The sequence below is a fragment of the Rhinoderma darwinii genome, chromosome 4, assembly GCF_050947455.1.
Source record: "Rhinoderma darwinii isolate aRhiDar2 chromosome 4, aRhiDar2.hap1, whole genome shotgun sequence".
Taxonomy (NCBI): domain Eukaryota; kingdom Metazoa; phylum Chordata; class Amphibia; order Anura; family Rhinodermatidae; genus Rhinoderma; species Rhinoderma darwinii.
The window spans coordinates 156,538,116-156,558,762 of NC_134690.1; positions in this window are offsets into that span (position 1 = coordinate 156,538,116).

Consider the following 20,647-nt stretch of genomic DNA (forward strand, 5'->3'; position numbering starts at 1 on the left):
CACCTGCTGGTGTTTAGACACACGCTGGTATCAGAAGAAGCAGTGGCTTTTTAACAATCTGTCAAACAATGATCCCTTTTGGGATAGATACCTGCTATGCTTATACACACACGGTGGTATCGGAAGAAGCAATAAGTTTTTAACAAGCAGTCCAAACTATATGCTTTTTTAGGGAGTAGCAATAGGTTTGGTGTTATTTTACAGAATATATATATTTATTTTATTTATTAAACAATTGTCACTTCAATACAAACTGATGTATAACGGCGCTGTGTAACTACAGGGTGCATTATCATTTTGGCAGCAAAAGCAGAACTCTTTTGTGTAAGAGATGGAGGTAGGATTGTGTAGGGTTATATTTGGACTTCGATTCGGATGCTTTGTGTAGTATTGCGATTAGGGCCAGCCTTAGGTAGGATGGCGCCCTTTGCAGGACTCTCTATTTCTGCCCTACACAAACGAAAAATTAACCATATATATATAGACACGCACATACGGGGAACATATATACTGCACATACATAAAGGCAGATATTTAGACAAACAGGCAAATATATATACACACATTCTGGAATATATACATACATATATATATGTGTGTGTGTGTGTGTGTGTGTGTGTGTGTGTGTGTGTGTGTGTGTGTGTGTGTGTGTGTGCGTGTGTATACACTAGGGTCACTTAGAAATGTCCTTATTTTTGAAAGAAAAGCACAGTTTTTTTCAATGAAGATAACATTCAATTAATCAGAAATGCACTCTATACATTGTTAATGTGCTAAATGACTATTCTAGCTGTAAACGTCTGGTTTTTAATGCAATATCTACATAGGTGTATGGAGGCCCATTTCCAGGAATCATCACCTCAGTGTTCTAATGGTACATTGTGTTTGCTAACTGTGTTAGAAGGCTAATGGGTGATTAGAAAACACTTGAAAACCCTTGTGCAATTATGTTAGCACCGCTGTAAACAGTTTTGCTGTTTAGAGGAGCTATAAAACTGACCTTCCTTTGAGCTAGTTGAAAATCTGGAGCATTACATTTGTGGGTTCGATTAAACTCTCAAAATGGCTAGAAAAAGAGAGCTTTCATGTGAAACTCGAGTCTATTCTTGTTCTTAGAAATTTAGGCTATTCCATGCGAGAAATTGCCAAGAAACTGAAGATTTCCTACAACGGTGTGTACCACTAGCAACGGCTTCCTGGTTGGCAAGTACGGGAGCCTATTTTGTCCTGCCCAAGGCAGGATGTAATAGGCTCAACTGTCAGTTGTAAAATGACAGTTACAATACACTGCACTACACAAGTACATACAGAAGTAGTGCAGTGTATTGTACAGGGGATCAGAAGATAAGATCTTCCAGTCTCCTAGTAAGTGTAAAATAAAAAGTGAAAAAAAAAAGTTTTAGATAAATAAATAAATAAAAGTTTTACGTAATAAAAACAATAATCACCCTGTTTCCCTGATCAAGTGCTTTGATGACAGCATCCAAGAGATAACAGTGGAGATTAGGTTTCTCTGATCTCCACCTTTAGAGTGGGGCTGCTGCTGTGTATCACAGCCATTGCCCCGCTACTGGTCGCACGAGAAAAGAAACTCAGCATTATGTGATGCAGCTGGCACTGCTCTAATTAAGAGATGGCTTCGTTAGTGAAGACAGAGTGCAGTGCAGTGCGCACGCCATGTACTCTGACCTTAGGTCCGGCGCCACCGCCCATTATTGCAGAGCCGGCCCCACCACATCAATCTAGTCGCTAATTCATGTATTACAAAACTAAGCTTTATGGCCGCACAGCTTATTTTTTAAATACATGACTTCATGGTATTCAACCGTTTGAGGGTGCCCACCTTAGAAATAGTATCGATATTTTGATGCATCATGCAACCCTAAATGGGGGTGCACTGCAGTCAGCATCCCGATTTCCAGACAGTCAAAATTATAAAATGAAGAAAGACCTCAGCACTCTAGACTTTAGCGGTCAAAAAAGACATGTTAATTCACTAGTACAGCTGCAATGTTTCATCCTCTATAAGGTCTTTGTCTAGTTTAGAAAAAGGCTGGTGAATAAACAGCCCTTTTTGGAACCCTAAAGTTTGGAGTGCTACAGTCTTTCTCCTTTTTATAATTTTTCGTGGCACTATTATTAGCTATTAGATATATGCAAAACAATGAGTGACGTCACGTTTATGACGTCTGTTTCAGAAGACAGCGGTGCACTATCAGCACCAGGATTAATATTATTCAAGAAGATTTGTGAATGATGTGTTAAAGATTGGTGATTTACGAATTACTATGGGAATTGCGTAGCTGCAGCAGCATGCATTCACAGCAATGGCTGCCTGTGCCTGCCTAACTAACACACTGAGGCCGGATTCACACGAGCGTGTGCGTTTTGCACGCGCAAAAGCCCCGTGTGTCATCAGCATATGATGCGTGGCTGCCTGATTTTCGCGCAGCCCCCATCATTATGACACTCCGTTTTTATATTTGTAAACAGAAAAGCACGTGATGCTTTTCTGTTTTCATTCATAGTTTTGACTACTGTAGCGCTCAACACGCGTGGCACACGGAAGTGTGTCCGTATGCCGTGCGCGGTTTCCACGCACCCATTAACTTCAATGGGTGCGTGATGCGCGAAAAACGGGCAAATATAGGACATGTCATGAGTTTTAAGCTGCGAACATGAGTTTTAAGCTGAGTTTTAAGCTGCGTGAAAATCACTGACAGTCTGAACGGCCCCATTGACTAACATAGGTCCGTGCGACGCGCGTGAAAATCACGCGCGGGGCACGGACGTATTATACGTTCGTATGAATACGCCCTGACACTGATTGACTCCTATCTCTTTCTAAAATCTGTGTATAAAATTATTGTTAGGGCATGACCACACGTGGCGGATTTGCTCCGCAACTGTCCGCATCAATGCCGCACAGAATCTGCGTTGCAGATTCTGCTGCGGATCTGCACAAAATGTGCAGTAAATTGATGCGGACTAGCTGCTGCGGACTGCGGGAAAAGTGCTTCCCTTCTCCCTATCAGTGCAGGATAGAGAGAAGGGACAGCACTTTCCCTAGTGAAAGTAAACGAATTTCATACTTACCGGCCGTTGTCTTGGTGACGCGTCCCTCTTTCGGCATCCAGCCCGACCTCCCTGGATGACGCGGCAGTCCATGTGACCGCTGCAGCCTGTTATTGGCCTGTGATTGGCTGCAGCCGTCACTTAGACTGAAACGTCATCCTGGGAAGCCGGACTGGAGACAGAAGCAGGGAGTTCTCGGTAAATATGAACTTCTATTTTTTTACAGGTAGCTGTATATTGGGATCGGTAGTCACTGTCCAGGGTGCAGAAACAGTTACTGCCGATCGCTTAACTCTTTCAGCACCCTGGACAGTGACTATTTACAGACGTCTCCTAGCAACGCTCCCGTCATTACGGGAGCCCCATTGACTTCCTCAGTCTGGCTGTAGACCTAGAAATACATAGGTCCAGCCAGAATGAAGAAATGTCATGGCAAAAAAGCAAGACGCATCCGCAGCACACATAACATGTGCATGACAGCTGCGGACTTCATTGCGGAACTTAGAATCTCCATTGAAGTCAATGGAGAAATTCCGCCATGAGTCTGCCACTGCTCCGCAACAGACAGAGCATGCTGCGGACACCAAATTCCGCTCCGCAGCCTATGCTCCGCAGCGGAATGTTACGCATCGTCTAAACGAACACTTCTAAATAGAAGTGGAAGTCAATGCAGAAACGGCTCCGCTGCGGATTAACGCTGCGGAGTGTCCGCAGCGGAATTTAAGTGAAATTCCGCCACGTGTGAACCCAGCCTTAATCTAACTATCTACTCTCTTCTTCTCACTATGAAACACACTCACTAATCCACTATCCGTATTTTGTGACCCCATTCATATGAGTGTCATCCACTAAATCATTAGTGACTTACACCTATATCCCTAATGTTCTTATTTTCTAGAGGGAGCGATGCCTGCACTGTATTCTGGGGAAGCCTGTCAAGCTGCCGCCAAGGTCTTGTAAACCTTCTGTGTCTTCTTGTCTTCTTATAATCTGTAAAATGGTGGCCGCCATTTTAAGAGATTCCTGTGGCACAAAATCCAAAAATAATTTTGGGAAATTCAGAACAAATTTGATTCATGTAGCATCTATTCACTCATCTCTACTTAAGATAAGAGAAAAGTTAAGGAAGGACATATATTTATATATATTCATAGTCCAAACACTGGCAGCGCCAGGACAATGTGTGCGCCGCCACACACTACATCTACATCGGCGCCCAATTTTTATGTACATGGCAAGTCCACTCTGTAAGGTTGCGTGGTGTACCACTTGTTGAGCGAGCTGTTACTCCTAGATACTTCCACTTCACAATTATAGCACTTAAAGTTGACCAGGGCAGATCTAACACAAATTTTACTAACTCACATGTGGCAAAGCTGGCATTCTGTGAAGTGTACAGGTTTAGGGCTGATTCAGACGTGCGTGGCGTTTTTGCGCACGCAAAACACGCGGCGTTTTGTCTGCGCAAAAGCCACTTACCTGCTCCGTGAGGCAGCATCATATGATGCGCGGCTGCGTGGTTTTCGCGCAGCCGCCATCATTATGACACGCCATTCGGATGTTTGTAAACAGAAAAGCACGTGGTGCTTTTCTGTTTACATTCATCCTTTTGACAGCTGTTGCGCGAAACAGGCAGTTTGCACGGAAGTGCTTCCGTGCGACCTGCGTGGTTTTCACGCACCCATTGACTTCAATGGGTGCGTGATGCGCAAAATACGTCGAGATATTGACCATGTCGCGCTTTTTGCGCAGCGGACAAACGCTGCGCAAAAAGCACGGACTGTCTGTACTGCCCCATAGACTTGTATTGGTCTGTGCGTGGCGCGTGGAAACCACGCGGCCCGCACGGACGCAATACACGTTCGTGTGAATCCAGCCTTAAAGTCACTGAGCTCTTCAATACTACCCACACTAATACCAATGTTTATCTATGAAAATTGCACGACTGTATACTTGATTTTATGCACCTGTTTGCAATAGGATGGCCAGAAGACCTAAACCTTTGGCGCTATATATATATATATATATATATATATACATATATATACATATATATATATATATATATATATATATAAAATCCCCCAAAAAATGAAGAGGCAGCACTCCAAGGAAATTGGTGAAAAAAAGTGGTGTGTTTATTCACCCCAGGCAGGCAACGTTTCGATCCGTCTCTATGGGATCTTTGTCAAGCAATGACCAACAATCTTAGCAGGGTATATATAACCCAGTGTGGTAATACAATCAGTGATTCAACCTGAGTTAACAAGTAGGAACAGGTGATACATTAGTGGTTACTGTGGTTACTACATAACAACCTAAGTGAGTGTGAGGCATCTGCGCAGAGAGCCCTCTGTTATAACAGTGTGTATAGCGGTACAGTGTATACAGGGTTTAGTAAACATTGGGGAAGTGGTGGATTTACAATAAAACTTACAGTACAGGAAAGACGATACTCAATGAAGGGAAACTCACTACATCAGCGTCCCCGGCTCACGTATGCGCATGCGCGCACGTGATGCATAAGGGGAGGACATGGGCGATGACAGTACGAACGTACTGCGCATGCACACCGCTAATATGATGTTTTCAGTGCGACAGGGTAAAAGAGGAAAGGAAAGAAGAAAAAAAAAAAAGAGTACCAAGAACGGCAGATAACAGGACCAGGTAAGTGATCGGAACTGGTGCGTAACCAATTTTCAAGACAATGTTACTATCCGCTGCGGTATTCCTGCATACTTAGGCAGATTTGCCATTCAGGAGTCTGGGAAAGATGGGTGACATTCCCCTTTAAAACTATAACATTTATTAAAGTATAATGGAAAAAAGGGGAGAAGAAACCTCCAGCTCACCTTGCGTGTAGACTTGCACTATTGACTGCGCACGGGTCCTCGTGTTCGCACACGATGAAGAGATAGTAGAAAGGAAGGAGTTGGATCCAGCGCTGTTTTAAATAAAACGGAAACTAATTCCAAGTTTAATTCCAATGTTAAAACAGGATCAAAAGAGAATGATGTCCTGAAGTCCAGGGAGAAGTTACAATGGTATAGGAAGCCTACGCGTTTCAGACGCCTCCTGCGTCCTTAATCATGGCTGGGTTTGACTGGCTGACATGTATAGCTAATATATATATATCCGGTTTGACATGTGTTTTCTGATTGCGTACCAGGTGATGTGGGTCTCCCGGAACGCAAACCAGAAATGAAGTGCGGCCGGAGTCCTGCCTGATGGGCGTGACGTTCCCTGGATTCGGTAAGTAAATTATTTAATGATGTATAAGAAATGATAGTACTAGTGGTAATGGTTTGGGTGCCAAGATTTTGTTTTGATTTTTTGGGGAAAAACTTAGTATTGATGTCGTTGTCTAACCGGCTTGGCAGGGACGCAGTCATTTCTGGTATGTCATGTGTGTTGTGTTTGCGCTCCAGGTCACGTGGATCCCCTGGAACGCAAGCAGGAATCAGAGCGGCGTCTGGTCTCTGGGAAGTGAGCCCGGCACGCGCCGATTTGGTTGGTTAGTACATTATGTCATTCAGTGTGGAAGATGGCAATACTTGTAGAATTGAATCAATTGTTAGATATTGTAAGAAATTAAATATATAAGAGGAAAAGCTTATCGTATAAGGCCGCACTTCATTTCTGGTTTGCGTTCCGGGAGACCCACGTCACCTGGTACGCAATCAGAAAACACATGTCAAACCGGATATATATATTAGCTATACATGTCAGGCAGTCAAACCCAGCCATGAATAAGGACGCAGGAGGCGTCTGAAACGCGTAGGCTTCCTATACCATTGTAACTTCTCCCTGCGCTTCAGGACATCATTCTATTTTGATCCTGTTTTAACATTGGAATTAAACTTGGAATTAGTTTCCGTTTTATTTAAAACAGCGCTGGATCCATCTCCTTCCTTTCTACTTATTAAAGTAATAGGCATTTCTAGGGTGTCCCCCCTTTTTGCTATTTTCATAGGACATAAGTGTTATAGTTTTAAAGGGGAATGTCACCCAGCTTTCCCAGACTCCTGATCACCTGCTATAACAATAAACAAGAGACAAAAAGTATACACTCTATGGCAGGCACTATCTACAGGGGGCACGGTGTGTGTGTGTGTGTGTGCGTGTGTGTGTGTGTGTGTGTGTGTGTGTGTGTGTGGGACACTGTGTATGGTACGCTATTAAATTTAGGGGCGTAGTGTGTGGTATAATGAGAACTTTATCTTTGTTTATAGGTGTAGAAATGTTGGAAAATTGAGAAGCTGAAGACATCTGAGTGGCAAAATGCAGAAATGGGTTGTGACCGGGAGAAGTCATCATAGAGGTCTGGACCGGATGGAGAAAAAGAAATAGAAGACGTCACCGGTGAGTCACTTAACCCTTTCAGGACACAGCCTGTTTTGGTCTTGTGGACGCAGGCGATTTTTTCAAATCTGACATGTGTCACTTTATGTGGTAATAGCTTGGGAACGCCTTTACCTATCCAAGCGATTCTGAGATTATTTTCTCGTGACATATTGTGCTTTACGTCTGTGAAAAAATTTGGCCGATAAATTCAGTATTTATTTGTGAAAAACACGAAAATGTAGAGAAAATTTGCAAAAAAATTGAATTTTTCTAAATTTGAATGTATTTTCTTGCAAAACAGTTATTAATACCACACACAATAGTTACTAGTTAACATCCCCCATATGTCTACTTTATGTTGGCATCGTTTTTTGAACATCCTTTTATTTTTCTAGGACGTTACAAAGCTTAGATCTTTAGCAGCAATTTCTCACATTCTCAAGAAATTTCCAAAACCTATTTTTTCGTCGATTCTCCTGTCCTCGTGAAGAAATTTCTTTCCCGCTCTGGTCCCAAGAGGAGGGGGCATAAGAGGGGGGATACTGTTACGTCCATGGCCGGGGGTCGTCGTTCTAACTCACCTCTTGACGATCCCGGCCATGGACATGTCTCTGCTCGGCGTCCGCTCCCTCCTGGGAGACGCCAGCTCTCTCTTCCGGGTCCTTGTACTGTTTCCCGCAGGGTGCGCGCGCCCGCGCGTGCACGGCCTTGAAAGGCCAGTACGCGTCCAGCTGTCTAAAATCAATTATCAGCCCAAATGGCTGCTGGTCTATAAAAAGGGGCTCTGCCCACTGGTTCCTTGCCTGAGCGTTATTGTATTCCCTAGTTTGTCTTGCTAAAGGTCTCCCAGTGTTTTCCAGTTCCCAGTGTTACCCGTTCCTGTTGCCTGTACCATGTATCCTGTGCTATCGTTACCTGCTGTGAAAGCCAAGTCGTGTCTTCCCGCTGCATCTGCTGCGTCACCTGCTGTAAAAGTCAAGTCGTGTTCCTGCCACGGTCTACATTGCCTCAGGTACCCGTTCAGAGCTATAGACATTGTTTTGTACCTTGTTGACCAGCTGCTATCCCGCTACGCGGTACGGCCCAGTGGGTCCACCCCCCGCACCGTGACACGCTCATTCAGATGCTAAGAACTGTTCCATTCCAGAAAAGAGCTGATTGACCAAGTTTACTGCCAGAACTGGTGTACCTGTGCAATTACACCACCCATTGTTCCAGAGGGTACACACCCTACTATCTCCTGTTTGGCCGACAAGGAATGTTACCATCAGATGTGACCTTGGATGTTGAGGTGCCATCAATCCCCTGCCAAAGATTGAGTGGGTGAGTGACCACCAACGTCGCCTGGTAGAAGCTAACGAGATTGTGGACAGTCAGATGGAAGATGCTCGTCAAAAGCAACAGGCAGACTGTACTGTACTGTACTGTACATACAACCCCATAGAGAATGCGAACGGGAGCCGTTCCATTCTCAGAAGCGTACACCGTCTCTGTGGGAACCGCGCATGCGCTGCTCCCATACAAACCAAAACGAAGCTCGTACCTAGAGCGAAATCCGGCGCCATTTTCATGTGGACCGGAAGCCATATGTTCAACGAAGCGAAGGTGCAAGGAAGAGGAGCGTACACCAGCGGAGGCGGTGGCGGAGGCGGCGACGGGGGCAGGAGCAGGTAATTTATTTTTGTGTATGTGATGGGTGTATTTTGTTCGTGTATGTTCGTGTTATACTGTCTGCTGAGCCCTGTATCTAATCCTCCTACACTGTGCAGTCGCTCAGAAAATGGCGGCACACAGTGTAGAAGGTTTGAAGACATTCAAAACCTTCCTTCTCCTGGCACTAGCAAGAAGAAGGGAGGGGGGATTGTGTGAGGACACTAGAGGAGAGTGTGTCCACCCCAAATTTGCAGCATAAATCAATGAGGCTGCTTTGCCACAGTGACCATGCTGCAATTTTGGGAACTGCTCCCTCTAGTGCCCAGCACATGGAAATATTATAGATTAGAATCTAATTTATAATATTTCTTGACTTTTGAAAAATTTAAAAAATGAAAACAATGTGTAATCACTTAAATACTAATTGTTTAACTGAAAAAAATATATAATAATTTCTAGCGACACATTCCCTTTAACCCCTTGCGTACCTTTGACGTAATAGTACGTCGCTGGCCGCTTATTCCAGCGTACCTTCGACGTACTATTACGGCGCAGGAATAAACTGTCACTATGTGAAATCACATAGTGACAGAACAGCGGCGGCAGCTGTCATTGACAGCTAACCGTCTCTGCTACCAGCCTGGGGACCAATTAGCAGTCCCCAATGCCGGCGATTGCTGTGATTGGTCAGTCTCTGAAGACTGACCAATCACAGCCGTCTGTGACGTCGTCTGCAGGAGAAAGCTCCTGTCACTTTCTCTGATCTCCTCACTTCTGTGAGATACGTGAGGAGATCAGAGAAAGCGGTGTAAAAAAAAACAAAACACTTTTTATTAACCCCTTCCCGAAAATGGGCGTATAGTAACGCCCTGAGGATGAAGCGGGCACAGGAGCTGTGCTCGCTCCATCTTCATCGGATGTCGGCTGTAATATACAGCCGACATCCCACTGCAACTACAGCGATCACTGTCCTCTCCGATCGCTGTAGTTTAATCCCTTAAATGCCGCTGTCAATAGCGACAGCGGCATTTAAGTGATTGATACAGAGGGAGGGGGCTCCCTCTGCACCCCATTGCCCCCCCGCGAAAAATCGCGGGGTTCTGATGGTTGCAATGGCAACCAGGAAGCCTAGCAACGGCTTCCTGGTTGCCAGGTACGGGAGCCTATTAGGTCCTGCCCAAGGCAGGACGTAATAGGCTCAACTGTCAGTTGTAAAGTGACAGCTACAATACACTGCACTACATCAGTACATACAGAAGTAGTGCAGTGTATTGTGCAGGGGATCAGAAGATCAGATCTTCCAGTCCCCTAGTATGTGTAAAATAAAAAGTGAAAAAAAAGTAAAAAAAAAAGTTTTAGATAAATAAATAAATACAAGTTTTACATAATAAAAACAATAATCGCCTTGTTTCCCTGATCAAGCCCTTTATAATTAGAAAAAAAATGAAAAAAAAGACAAAAACTAGACATAATAGGTATCGCCGCGTTCGTATCGGCCTGACCTAAAAAAATATCATATTATTTATCCCGCACGGTGAACACCGTAAAAAAAATACCATAAAAAACAATGGCAGAATTTCCTTTTTTGGTCACGTTTCCAAAAAAATGGAATAAAAAGTGATCAAAAAGTCGTGCGTAGCCAAACATGGTACCAATAAAAACGACAGTGTGTCACGCAAAAAATGTATGTACTCCGCACAGATTACATATGCCCCCACATTATAAACTGAAACACCAGTAAAACACTAAACAAAACTACTACCAAGCAAAATCTGCGCTCCAAAAGCCAAATGGCGCTACTTCTGGGCCTGGCAGTGTGCCCAAACAGCGGTTTATGACCACATATGGGGTATTACCGTACTCTGGAGAACCGCTTAACAATTTATGGGGCGTATGTCTCCAGTGGTACAAGCTGGGCCCAATGCATTGGGCACTGAAATAGCATATCTGTGGAAAATGTCAATTTTCAATCTGCAACATCCACTGTGCACTAATTTCTGCAAAACCTTTGGGGGTCAAAATGCTCACTACACTTCTAGATGAATTCCTTGAGGGGTGTAGTTTCCTAAATGGGGTCACTTCTCGGGAGTTTTCACTGTACTCGTACCTCAGCGCAATGCAACATGGCGTCAAAAACAAATTTTGTAAAATCTCCACTCCAAAAACGAAATTGCACTTTTTCAGTTTAGACCCTTGCCGTATGTCCAAATAGCCGTTTACAACCACATATGGGGTATTTCCGTAATCAGGAGAAATTGTGTAACACATTTTGGGGTGTCTTTTCTCCTGTATTCCTTGTGGAAATGAAAAATTCTGAGCTAAATCTACAGGTTATTGGAAAAAAAAAATGTTTTCATTTTCACGGACCAATTCTAATAAAATCTATAAAACACCTGAGGGCTCAAAATGCTCACTACACCTCTAATTTAATTCTTTCTGGGATATAGTCTCCAAATTGGGATCACATCTGGGGAATTTCTACTGTACTGGTACTTCAGGGACTCTGCAAATGCGACATGGCCCCCAGAAACCAATTCAGCAAAATCTGAGCTGTAAAAATCCAAATGGTGCTCCGTCCCTTCTGAGCCCTGCCATGGGTCCAAACAGCAGTTTATTACCACATAATGGGGTATTTCCGTAATCAGGAGAAATTGCTTTACAAATGTTGAGGTGCTTTTTCTCCTTTATTCCTTATAAAAATTAGAAAATTCTGTTTTTTTTTCCAAAAAAAAGTCTCTTTTCATCTTCACAGACTAATTCCAATAAATTCAGCAAAAAACCTGTGGGGTCAAAATGATAACTATACCACTAGAAAAATTCCTTGAGGGGTATAGTTTCCAAAATGGGGTCACTTTTGGGGGGATTCCACTGTTTAGGTCCCTCCAGGGCGTTGCAAACGTGACACGGCACTGAAAACCATTCCAGTAAAATCAGAGCTCCAAAATCCAAATGGCGCTCCTTCCCTTCTGAGCCCTGCTGTGGGTCAAAACAGCAGTTTATTACCACATATGGGGTATTTCCGTAATCGCGAGAAATTGCTTTACAAATGTTGGGGTGCTTTCTCTCCTTTATTTCTTGCAAAAATTAGAAATTTTTAAGTTTTTCCAGAAAAAAAGTAGATTTTCATTTTCACAGACTAACTCCAGAAAATATAGCAAAATACCTGTGGGGTCAAAATGCTAACTATACCCCTAGATAAATTCCCTGAGGGGTGTAGTTTAAAAAATGGGGGTCACTTTTGGGGGTTTCCACTGTTTTGGCACCACAAGACCTCTTCAAACCTGACATGGTGCCTAAAATATATTCTGAAAAAAGGAGGCCCCAAAATCCAAGAGGTGCTCCTTTGCTTCTGAGGCCAGTGTTTCAGTCCATTAGCGCACTAGGGCCACATGTGGGATATTTCTAAAAACTGCAGAATCTGGGCAATAAATATTGAGTTGCGTTTCTCAGGTAAAACCTTCTGTGGTACAGAAGAAAATGTATTACATATGAATTTTGTAAAAAAAAATGAAATTTGAAAATTTCAGCTCTACTTTCCTTCAATTCCTGTAAAACGCCTAAAGAGTTGAAACACTTTCTGAATGCTGTTTTGGATACTTTGAGGGGTGCAGTTTTCAAAATGGGGTGTTTTTTGGGGGTTTCTAATATATAGGGCAATCAAAACCACTTCAGAACTGAACTCGTCCCTGAAAAAATCGCTTTTTGAAATTTTCTTAAAAATATGAGAAATTGCTGCTAAAGTTCTAAGCCTTGTGAGGTCATAGAAAAATAAAAGGATGTTCAAAAAACGATGCAAACATAAAGTAGACATATGGGAGATGTTAATTGGTAACTATTTTGTGTGGTATTACTATCTGTTTTACAAGCAGATACATTTAAAATGGGAAAAATCATAATTTCTTCATATTTTCGCTAAATGTTGGTGTTTTTCACAAATAAGCAATGAATTTATCGACCAAATTTTTGCACTAAACTAAAGTCCAATGTGTCACGAGAAAACAATCTCAGAATCAATTGGATAGGTAAAAGCATTCCGGAGTTATTACCACATAAAGTGATACATGTCAGATTTGAAAAAATGGGTCGGGTCCTCAAGGCCAAAATGAGCTGGGTACTCAAGGGGTTAAGAGAGACCAAGAACATTTGCCTCTGCTATGTCCCAGATGGGCCTAAGCGCCCATGTTTCCAGTTTAGTGCCGTACTATAAACACTACCGCAGTTACGTTGATTGATTGATTCACGACCCTATTCCCCTTCTAGAAGAGTCGTCGCCCCAATTACCTACACCTTTGTGCCTTAAAGATTTAAAGGACTTAGAAATGTTTGCCGTATATTTTTGCATGTCTCATGTTTTACAGGTCCACAGACGCTGAGGACGGCTTTCTTCAAAAAGAGGGTGTATGCAGTTTCCCAGATACACTGCAGCAATGTACTGTGATTTCTGACATGGTATGAAAAAATATGTGTTTAAAACTGTTCCTATAAGGCTGGGCCCTGGTAGTTTTTGAATCAGTTAGTTCTGGGAGAACCCAGAAACGGTTGGAGTGAGTAGTAGTTCCTGTGTAGGAAGAAATCCTGCAGCTCTTAGGAGAGAATCCAGTTTAGGGATCTTGGATCAAACCTGGAGAAACACACACAACTAAACCAGTTGTGTAATTGCCACAGAAAGCGAATCCAGCTCATGAGAGTGTCAAAGGAGAAAATTCAGAAATAATTCTTTGCCTTGCCTCCTCACCTGCCAGCCTGCAGCCATTGTATCTATACCCTACCAGACCTGAAGTAAAGGACCATACTATTTAAAAGTTATTTGACCATCTCCTGTGTATGCAATCTGCACCCATGTTACCAACAAGGGCACCCCAAATACCATCAGACCGGGAGGCTGTACTACAGGGTGTGCCCCGGGGGGAAACTACAACTACTACCATCAACATTCACATTAGGGCATGACCACACGTGGCGGATTTCCTCCACAACTGTCTGCATCAATGCCGCACAGAATCTGCGTTGCAGATTCTGCTGCGGATCTGCACAAAATGTGCAGTAAATTGATGCGGACTAGCTGCTGCGGACTGCGGTAAAAGTACTTCCCTTCTCCCTATCAGTGCAGGATAGAGAGAAGGGACAGCACTTTCCCTTGTGAAAGTCAAAGAATTTCATACTTACCGCCCGTTGTCTTGGTGACGCGTCCCTCCTTCGGCATCCAGGCCGATCTCCCTGGATGACGCGGCAGTCCATGTGACCGCTGCAGCCTGTTATTAGCCTGTGATTGGCTGCAGCCGTCACTTAGACTGAAACGTCATCCTGGGAGGCCGGACTGGAGACAGAAGCAGGGAGTTCTCGGTAAGTATGAACTTCATTTTTTTTTACGGATAGATGTATATTGGGATCGGTAGTCACTGTCCCGGGTGCAGGAACAGTTACTGCCGATCGCTTAACTCTTTCAGCACCCTGGACAGTGACTATTTACTGACGTCTCCTAGCAACGCTCCCGTCATTACGGGAGCCCCATTGACTTCCTCAGTCTGGCTGTAGACCTAGAAATACATAGGTCCAGCCAGAATGAAGAAATGTCAAGTTAAAAAAGCAAGACGGATCCGCAGCACACATAACATGTGCATGACAGCTGCGGACTTCATTGCGGAAATTAGAATCTCCATTGAAGTCAATGGAGAAATTCCGCCATGAGTCCGCCACTGCTCCGCAACAGACAGAGCATGCTGCGGACACCAAATTCCGCTCCGCAGCCTATGCTCCGCAGCGGAATTTTACGCCTCGTCTAAACGAACACTGCTAAATTAAAGTGTAAGTCAATGGACAAACGGCTCCGCTGCGGATTAACGCTGCGGAGTGTCCGCAGCGGAATTTAAGTGAAATTCCGCCACGTGTGAACCCAGCCTTACAGTGCAAACCCCCTCCATTTTCCCTGTAATGGCTCCACAGGGAGGGCTTGAAGGCCCAGCCACCGTGTCCCTATACCGCCTCGCACTACCCTATCACCACCAGGTCGTTGCATGGAGGTGACTGTTAGTTTCGTGCACCCGGGGAGGTGAGCTGACATTCCCACCTCTATTTGCTGTAACATGTTATTTATGCCACATAATGATAGATAAAAGAAAAAAGGACACGGCGCCAGAAGAGGTTTGTTTTTCCAGGGAAACAAAATATTTGCTTCCTTTTCCAAATTGCAAATACTGGCAGGTAAATGCAAAGAGGTGCAAGCTGCTGCCGATCCCCAAACGCAAACACCTAAAGGAGTTGCCTTGATGAAAATTGTAAAGAAAATAAAAAAGAGGGATACTGTAGGCGCTGCTTGGTTGATAAAAGTTGGTTTATTGGTTTATTACGCCGGACTGGAAGACGCGTAGCAATCTGTTTACCTTGCTTTATGCAATAAACCAACTTTTATCAACCAAGCAGCGCCTACAGTATCCCTCTTTTTTATTTTCTTTACAATTTATGCCACATGGCATATAGTGTAAATTTGACATGCCAAAAACAATGACGGAATTGCTGTTAATTTTCTATTCCCAAAAAAACTGTTATAGTTACCCTAAAATGGAAAATATAACTCATCTTACAAAAAAAGCCATCATACAGCTATGTTTATGGAAAAATAAAAAATTATGGCTCTCTAAATGCATAGATCAAAAATTAAAAATATTCCTATGGCCCTTAACGCCAAATTAGGCTTGGTCCTTAACTTGTTAGTGTAAATTGGCAGATGATTACCTCCAAATTACAGACCTCTAGACTTCAATACAACATAGAGGTATTCCCAGTTCGTGGCATGGGTACAGTAGCTGCGTATGCGCCATCCGCAGCGGGTGCCGACGGTAATATTCAGCCATACTACTGCAAAGACCAGATCAGAGATAACTCTGATCCTGCCAGTTTAGCCTCTTAAATCTAAGTGACTACAGAGCGAGGAGGCTCACACTGTCACCTCATCGGGGACACAATTGTGGGTTGCCGATGGATTACCATGGCAATTGGGACCTAATAAGAGCCCCCAGACTTGCCATGGCTGAATGCTTATTAAATTGTGACAAAGGCAGGCTCTAATAATTCATTGCTTTCAACTGCAATACCTGGGAACAATATTTTACGGTTTAGGCATGATGATCTGTGGCCAGGTTAAAACAAAAGGGAAGAGTGGTGGTTAAAATCAGTGGGACCAATAGGGATAGAAAAGAGAAGGAAAGCAGACGGTGATCCTAGAGGGGAAAATGAGTTATCAGAGGCAGACATTGAGTAAAGATGGTGAAGATAAGATCAGGAATGTTGCAACCTTCATGTGGAAGGTTGGTCTTTAACCTCTTCACGCGCTGCTCCGCAACTGTACGTCCTGCAGAGGGCTTGCTTCCCGCATCAGGACGTACAGTTGCGGAGTAGTTCCCGGTGCAGTGTCCGGGAACCGGGAGGTCAGCTGTCCCCGACAGCTGACACTCCAGTCTTGCCAGTCAGCGGACCATCGCCGCTGATTTTGGCAATTAACCCCATAATTGCGGCGACAGATTGCGTTCGCCACATTTAAGGGGTTTGAAGCACATCGACAGCCCCCACGAAGTGATTGTGGGGGCTGCCGATGCTTGTCGTGGCAATCGAAGGCCAGACAATGACCTCCGGGTTGCCATGTACGTAAGCCTCGGAGGAACAGCCTCCCCGGCCGGTCCTCCGAGGCTTCCTGTTAGTGTGACAGTTACGTCACAATGACAGTTAGAGTACATTACACTACGTGTGTAGAGTAATGTACTCTAGCAGCGATCAAAGCTGCAAGTCTAAGTGTCCCCTAGTGGGACAAGTGAAAAAAGTAAAAAAAAGTAATAAAAATGTTTTAAAAAAAGTGTAAAAATAAAAGTTAGAAGTTATATAAACAAACACTGCATTTTTTTTCCTATAATGAGTCTTTCATTATAGGAAAAAAATGAACGCGTTAAAAAAAGTACACATATTTCATATCACCGCGTTCGTAACGACCCCAACTATAAAACTATAATGTTATTTTTCCCGCATGATGAACACCCCCAAAAAAATCAATAAAAAACGACACCAGAATCGCTATTTTTTGGTCACCACCCTCCCAAAATAGAGAATAAAAAGTGATCAAAAGGTTGCATGTACCCGAAAATAGTATCGATGAAAACTACAACCCGTCCCCCAAAAAACAAGCCCTTTTGACTGAAAAATAAAAAAGTTACGGCTCTCAGAATATGGTTACACAGAAAATGAATTATTTTATAAAAAAGTGATTTAATTGCGCAAACGCTGCAAAACATAAAAAAAACTATATACATATGGTATCGACGTAATCGTACCGACCCGCAGAATAAAGTAAATTTATAGCACACGGTGAACGCTGCAAAAAATAAACTAAAATTATTGTCATAATTGCTTGTTTTTGGTCACCCGGCTTGCAAAAAACTTGAATAAAAAGTGATAAAAAAATTGCATGTACCCAAAATGGTACCAATGAAAACTACAGATTGTCCCGCAACAAATAAGCCCTCACACAGCTCCAGTGGTGAAAAAATGAAAATGTTCTGGCTCTCAGAATATGGCGATGCAAAATGTGCAGTGTTCCAAAATCGGATAAGATCGGGCGCCATTTATCAGTGCAATACCGGCCACACATCTATGAATTATTATTTATTTACCCCATTATTATACCCTCTTATTAAGCCCTGATGTACTCCACACAGCTTACATATGCCCCCACATTATAAACTGAAATACCAGCAAAACCCCAAACAGAACAACTGCCAAGCAAAATCTGCGCTCCAAAAGCAAAATGGCGTCCCTCCCTTCTGAGCCCTGCAGCGTGCCCAAACAGCAGTTTGCGCCCACATGTATGGCATCACCATACCCGAGAGAACCCGCTTAACGTTTTATGAGGTATTTGTAATCAGTGGCACAAACTGGGCACAACATATTATGCACTAAAATGGCATACCAGTGGAAAATTGCAATATTCACACCATCCGCTGCGCAATAACCCCCTTGCGCACTATGACTTAATAGCACATCATGGTGCGGGGTTGATGTATGGAGCGGGCTCACATGCTGAGCCCGCTCCATATGCTGCAGGTGTCGGCTGTGTATTACAGCTGACACCCAGGACTAACAAACAGGAACGGCGATCGTGCGGTTACAGAAGCCTGTAAAAATAACAATATACTGCAATACAGTAGTATTGCAGTATATTGTACCAGCGATCCAAGAATCGCTGGTACAAGTCCCCTAAGGGACTAATAAAATGTGTAGAAGAATTAGTTATTAGTAGTGAGAAAGAAAAAAGTTTAACGTTAAAAAAACAACCTTTTCCCATTTTTCTTCTAAAGTAATGTAAAAAAATAAACAAAATTGGTACAGCTACGTCCGTAAAAGGCCGAACTATTACAATATACCAATATTTAACTTGCACGGTGAACACCGTAAAAAACTTAAATAATTTAAACTGCCAAAATCGCTGTCGTTTTAATTTTTACCGCACGACAAAAGCTGTAAAAACGAAAACCCCAAAAAATGGAATCAGTTTTTTTTCCTATATTCCTATATTTTCCTATTTTTTTCAGATTCCCAGTACATTCTACAATTCCTCCCGCAAGAAATAAGCCCTCACATCACTCTGCTGATGGAAAAAGAAAAAAGTTATGGTTCTTGGAAGGCGGGGAGTGAAAAACGAAAATAAGAAAGTAAAAAATGGATCTGTCCTGAAAGGGTTAATTAATTTCTAATGACAAAAAACTTTTGATCACATGTGGGGTATTTCCGTGCAAACGCGGCATGGCACCTAAATCCAATCCAGCAAAATCCGTTCTCCAAAATCCAAATGGTGCTCCTTCTCTTCTGAGCCCTGCTGTGTGTCCAATCAACAGTTTATTACCACATATGGGATATTGCCGTAATCAGGAGACGTTGCTTTACAAATTTCGGGGTGCATTTTCTTTATTATTACTTGTAAATATTAAAAATTTCTATGTTTTTTCAGAAAAAAAGTCGATTTTCATTTTTACACACTAATTCTAATAAATTTAGCGAAAAACCTGTGCTGTCAAAATGCTAACTATACCACTAGATAAATTCCTTGAGGGGAGACGTTTCCAAAATGTGGTAACTTTTGGGGTGTTTTTACTGTTTTGGCGCCACAAGACTTCTTCAAACCTGACAAGGTGCCTAAAATATATTCTAAAAAAAAGGAGGCCCAAAATCCACTGGGTGCTCCTTTGCTTCTGAGGCCTGTGTTTCAGTCCATTATCACACTAGGGCCACATGTGGGATATTTCTAAAAACTGCAGAATCTGGGCAATAAATATTGAGTTACAATTCTCTGGTAAAACCTTCTGTGTTACAATTTTTTTTTTTATTAGAAATGAATTTCGGCAAAAAAAATAAAATTTGTAAATTTCCCCTCTACTTTGCTTTAATTCCGGTGAAACGCCTAAAGGGTTAAAACACTTTGTGAATGCTGATTTGAATACCTTGAGGGGTGTAGTTTTCAAAATGGGGTGACTTCTGGGGATTTTCTTATGTAGAAGGGCCTAAAATCCACTTCAGAACTGAACTGAACTGAACTGAACTATTTTCTTTAAAATATGATAAATTGCTGCTAAAGTTCTAAGCCTTGTAACATCCTACAAAAATAAAAGGAGGTTCAAAAACGATGCAAACAAAGTAGACATATGGGAAACGTTAACTAGTAACTATTTTGTGTGGTATTACTATCTGTTTTACAAGCAGATACGTTTAAATTTAGAAAAATGAAAATTTTTTCACAATTTTGGTGTTTTTCAGAAATAAATACCAAAATTATCTACCAAATTTTTTCACTAACATAAAGTACAATATGTCACGAGAAAACAATCTCAGAATCACTTGGATAGGTAAAAGCATTCCAACGTTATTACCACATAAAGTAACACATGTCAGATTTGAAAAAATCGGCTGTGTCCTGAAGGCCAAAATAGGCTGGGTCCTGAAGGGGGCAAAATAGGTGGTAAAGTACGGAAGCTTTAAAACTGAGAAAGTCAATGGTTGATCAATGGGGATGTTGAAATCTCTCATGAGTCTAAGGGTATGTTCACACGCAGTGTTTTGCGACGTAATTCGCGCGTTTTACGCCTCAAATTACGCCTGGAAAAAAGCCCCTAATACGCCTACAAACATCTTGCTTTCAATGGGTTTTACGGTGTTCTATTCCGATGAGCCTTAATTTTACGCGTTGCTGTCAAAATACGGTGCGTAAAATGACGGCTCGTCAAAAGAAGTGCATGACACTTCTTGGGACGTTTTTGGAGGTGTTTTTCACTGACTCCATTGAAAAACAGCTCCAAAAACGGCCGTAAAATACGCCACGAAAAACGCGAGTTTCGCCTGAAAATAGCTCCGTATTTTCAGATGTTTTTGGTCACTGCGTGTGAACATACCCTCAGTGTTTCACAGAATAGGAAGTGTGGTACCTAAACAGAGAAATGGTCAGGGTGAAACAGGTGAATGGTACAGGTTTGCAATACATCGATAATGGACAATATATTCTATAGAACTATATTCAACATATGTTGTCAGAATGTTCTTT